The 5,234-nt window shown below is 38.1% G+C and overlaps 1 pseudogene across 1 annotated transcript; it reads right to left on the bottom strand.

The window, feature by feature from the left end:
- Window positions 1–571: 571 nt before the first annotated feature.
- Window positions 572–4,505, bottom strand: LOC148207838 (protein SUPPRESSOR OF GENE SILENCING 3-like; annotated as a pseudogene). Its single transcript, XR_015787627.1, has 6 exons — window positions 4,375–4,505; window positions 2,698–3,711; window positions 2,254–2,553; window positions 1,864–2,108; window positions 1,336–1,497; window positions 572–1,245 (listed from the first exon to the last, which is right to left on the bottom strand). The product of XR_015787627.1 is annotated as a protein SUPPRESSOR OF GENE SILENCING 3-like (transcript).
- Window positions 4,506–5,234: the final 729 nt, after the last annotated feature.

Below are 5,234 nucleotides of genomic sequence, written 5' to 3'. Positions count from 1 at the left end.
TTCAAAACTTTATTCAAAACTTTTTAAATTGTTGAAAAAAGGTGTTGAAAAGTTGTTTAAAAACTCTCGCCTTATTTCAAAAATGAGCTCCTTTATGAGTCAAGAAAAATAAATGCAAAATAGATAATCTATTAAATAAATTACATGAATTATTCATTTGTTATAAATTATACCAACTACAAGTTCTTTATTTTTCTTTTTGAGTAATTGTAGTAATAAAAATGGAGTTATATTCCAAGTTCAAAAAGATAATGGCTTAAATTAAAAGAATGGAAATTCAATCGTAACAAGCAACCCATCTTTAAGCAAGTTTCTTCTGAAAATAGTTAACTATTACCTAACAACAATTAATTCAGAAAGCATTAAAAGAAAAAAAACCAGCAAATTTATATTTAATCTCTTTATTTTGTTTTCAAATAAATTATTCTACCAAATAAGATTTCTACTGAAAAGATGTTTTTAAATGAAAAATAAAAATAGAAAACCATTTTTAAACCTACCCTATTGAGATATGTTACCTAAAATAATCAACTCAATTATAAATCAAGATAGCCTATATGACACATCCATAAATAGCAAAACTTGAGTGCTCGATGACAAGTTTAAAGATGACAAGTTTAAGTGGGAAGAGTATCTCGACCCTACTTCGAAGAGAGTGGATTGAGACTCCCCAACAAGCAACCAAACATCAAGCAGATCAACACAGTATGCCACTGTCGAGCAAGTAGCTCGACGTGGTCAGGCAAAGCAAGTAGCTCGATACGGTTATATACCACAGTTGTAGAGTCATCATATAATCAGAAACCGCAACGATAACAGCACAAAAGAAGGGAGGATAAAACAAGGTTCAATGTTTTTGTATACTTTGAGCTAGCATTGTATGAGATAAGCATAAGAAAAGTGAGGAGAGAGGAATGGAACAACTCACCCCAGTAGACGCTGTTAATAGTTGCAGAGTACTATCACCCTATAAACCAGTATCTTCACTTTTCACCGTAGCCTTGACCCGACCCAACCCTCAACTTGACTGCTCTTTTGCATCTTTTGAACCATGAGGCGAATACTTCTCCATCAGCCGAGTTAATCTGCATTGAACTCTTTCTCGAGCTCAACTTCTTCCTCCCAGTGTCGTCGTTTCATTTCTGCTATCTTCTCTTCATGGTTTTTTATTAGCTCTTCCCTCTCTGCTACAAAATCTTCCATCTCTTCATCTTGAAACTTAATGAACTTAGCAACGTCCTCCGCCTAAGCCAGAAATTAAAAAGCATCAAGTAAAACTACGAAGTTTCTCGCAGCATAGTGTTCTCGAAATCCAATATATCACAACACAAGAACGTACCTGCTTCTGTATTCATCAGCATTCGATTGCCTTACATTTGTTTGCTTTACCTCCTCGCGTTTCTCTTGCTGCAGCCTTTCGAAATTATCTTCTTTTTCATCTCTCGTGGCGTGCAAGAGTTTGATTTGTTCTTTAAAAAATTGCTCTTGCAATTCCATCTTCATAAGCAGGAAAAAAAAAACTCTCATTAGTCACAAAGAACAGACATATATTACCTTTTCTTGATACGAGAACATGCAGATTACTCAAGAATCTTATCATCAATAGTTCTTGAAAACACGCACATAAGGGACAACATTCACAGGGGTTTCAAGAATAAATATGTATGCAGTGATCATGTGTCAGTGAAACATATAAGAATACTGATTGCAGTCAAGAGAGAGTGATTTAGAAGTGACATCAAGTTTATATATGACGATCAAAACTACCGCATATAATACATACCATGTTCAAGATTCAAGAACATATAGACCTCTTACTGAAACCTATTTTAATCTCTAAGACTCCCAGTTGAAAAGGCATACCTCTTCTTTGTTTTCTTCATGTTGCATGAGGGTTCTCTGTCTCACAATCCTATTTTCCTCTTTTGTTTTGCGGAGCTTTGCACTGACTATATCAAGAGATTCTTGGTAGGTCTTTGCCTTGTTTCTTTCTTTTACGACCTTGTTCTTCAACCAGATAAGCTGCTGGTTGTCCTCGCTCATTTGCTTCATCTGGTTTACCACCATCTCTTGGTATGATTTCATCTCAAACTTCATCTTAGATTTGCCTATTGAATAATTTTAAAGATCACAGTTGAAATAGAACTTCATAACGTAATTGCAATAGCACATTCCATGAAAATAAAAAGACTCGAAGACTTAAAATGATCTATAAAGACAGTAACAGACAGTAACAAAGATGAGAGATGAAACCTTGCATATGTTGGTTAAAAAAGTCAAGGTCTTCTTTTGTCGCCATAAAACCATAAAGTTGGCGTTTCCCGCCTGGATAGAACAAAACCCTCCTACGATCCCAAGCATTTCTATCTGTTCCTTGCTCAATGAAATGCTTGTGCAGACGATCAGCCTCAAAATAACCCCTTGCTGAGGTCTCAAAGATTAAAACACTCATCCCACGATGCCCCTGGGGACCATATGAGTGTCGAGCCTTGCCTTTGTAGCAGGATATGAACTGAAGTACTCAAGAAGTTCCTGGTTTCCCATGCCGGTCCACTGCAATCATCACGACAGGGAAAGTGGGAAAAGAATGACAACCAGCTCGGGGTAACAAGTATAATAGCATATAAGATAACAACTGCATTGGAAACTTAATTCACTAATCTGTCCTTTCTTCAAGCATCTGATAAGAAAACATACCTTGTCATTATCATCCTGCTCAAGCTTTGTATTCATAACAATAACCATAGGAGGCCAAACTATCTCGTGGTCTTTCTCCTCATCTTTCAAACCTTTCCATTTACCAAATTGTTCCCTGCAGGAACAATAGATGCTCCCTTCCGCTGCAATTCCTCGTCCAGAAGTTCTGCTAGCTCTCTATGCAGCTTCACCCTTTTAGATCCTTTTGTTTTGGCATGTGTCACCAAGGGTTGCAGGCCACGGTACCAGTCAATGGCACCAGGGCCTCCTTGGCATGCTGGACAATGCCACTGCCTGGCAGGTTCATTAATTTCCTCAACCGTCAAACTATCCAAAATCTCAAAGAACTTCTTAAACCATCTAGTCTTCTTTCGAGTTTCAAAGCTCTTTTGACTCGCATCGGAATCAAACTCGTCACTTAACACATCATCATCACTATCCTCAAGATCATCAGAATCATCATCATTATCGTCAATATTGTCATTATCGTCATTCTCATCACTCAGATATGAGTTTGAGTTATGTTCATCTTGATGTTGGGCATCTTCCAAAACCTTATTTTGACTGGCACCCGCCCTAGATGGCCAATTCCAGCCATTCTCCAGGGGAGGGCGAATAACAGGCGGTGAAGTCCTATAAACTACTCTCTGAAGCCCTGGGTTGGATCCCTCTTCCAGCCATCGTCCTAGCGGATTGAGCTTGCCAACTCTTACCAGACGCCTTTCCTCGTCCACCACCACCATTGCGTGTGCCAGACGTCTGAGCCACCTCTGTTGATTTGGGACTAGAATTCGGGGCACCCCATTGTTTAGATGCATTCGGGCCAGCTCTCCTGGACTTTTTAGCATAAACTTCCCAATCACCATCTGCCTGTCCAGGATCCAGGCTAACATCGGCTACACCCCGACTCAAATGATCTACTGTAGTGGTAGAAATCCCAGAAACATTGCTCTTATTGGTGCCTGGATTTAAAGGCTTCCCACGCCCTCTGGTTGAACTCATTTTTTATGCAACCTGTACAATATTGTACAAATGAAACTCAATCAGACAAATTTTTCTATAAGCAGTGACAGCAAAAGACGCATACGAAACCACACGATCCTTGGCTGAAGTCCCAAAATAACTTTTCCAGCCATTAACAAGATGAAGCAGATATTAAACCAGGCGCACAAAAAGAAAAATAATAATGAACAATAAATATTAGAAACCTAAAACACGTTCGAGGTCAAGGATCAAGAGCTAACACATTCAAGTAATAATAAATGACGCCGAAAAATGCATTTCGGATTCCTGAGTTAACGGCGAACAAGAAAATATAATCTGTCAACAGAGTCCAGAAGCAAGGGCAAAAAAGAAAAAAGACAATAAAAGATGATTCCGAGAATCGAAAGCCATGCAGCCCGCGGAACGGGAATAGATTCTCAGAATAACATAAAATCCACACAGGCTTCCATTACATATGAGATTTCGCTTTCTTTCGCCTCAGGTTTTCAAACACTCAAACAAAACTTGATCGAAACATACAAGGTTGTAAAGAAATCCATTAAAACGATGAAATGCCCAAGAAATCACAGATGCTTCCATGCTAAGGGAACCAAGAAACCAAAACACTGGGAGAAAAAAGACACTCCGTGATTGCACGATAGAGAGTGGATACAGAGAGAGTTACAGTAGTACTTGAGCGATTGTCGCCGGAAACGGAATCCAATGTCGGAAAAAGTGAAGCCGGCGAAGGAAGACGGCAGGCTATCGCGGTGTGAGACGCCGGAAATGAAGCAAATAGACAAGCGAAAGAAAAGACTGAGAGTGACCGGCGAGAATAAACGGAGGACCAGCAAGACCTTTTAACCTCGTCTCATTTGTACGGACGCGGACTCCAAATAATTCTTGAATACAATTCAATTCCTAAATGGTTTGTTTGGTGTGTTGATATTTTTTAGGTTTAAATATTACTTTATTCTTTAAGACTTCCTTTAATTTAGCCTCTTTTCTTTTAAAATACCAACGCTTTATCGACATGAGCCTAAAAGTAATTAGTGCATGTTCCTGACGGGGGGAGGTTATGAGTTCGAATTCCCCAACTCTCACTTGTTCTACTACAAAAACATTATCATTTTGTTTTATAAAATTTTATACATCGTGTAATCTTTCAATCTAAATTTATAGCTACATTTCAATCAAATTAGTGAGTGAAGCGCGGTGCTAAAATTTTGGTTGAAATATATTGATCAAAATGAAAATAGAAATCACCAAAATATTCACTTTTTTTAAATATAGGAACTAAGATATACATTTTGAAACTAAAGAGACGAAAATTAGCAAATGATGAAAGAATATATAGACAAAAATAAATGGCTATTTAATCTTAAAGGTCTTGACTATTGGATGGGAACAAGTTCATTTTCGAAGTTTCTTTTTTTCCCTTCTAGTGACAAAAGTCGAATGTAGTGTGACCAAACAAATTTTTCTCCTCCTCTTTTGAAGCTTCCTTCAAGCATGTCGTGAGAGCAGCGAATACTGTCGCTCATATTATGGCT

This window comes from Momordica charantia, unplaced genomic scaffold (assembly GCF_013281855.1).
Source record: "Momordica charantia cultivar OHB3-1 unplaced genomic scaffold, Mcharantia_2.0 BLBB01000053.1, whole genome shotgun sequence".
In the NCBI taxonomy this organism is placed as follows: Eukaryota; Viridiplantae; Streptophyta; class Magnoliopsida; order Cucurbitales; family Cucurbitaceae; genus Momordica; species Momordica charantia.
Note: the sequence above shows the minus strand (reverse complement) of the source record. Positions and strands in the feature narration are given on the sequence as shown.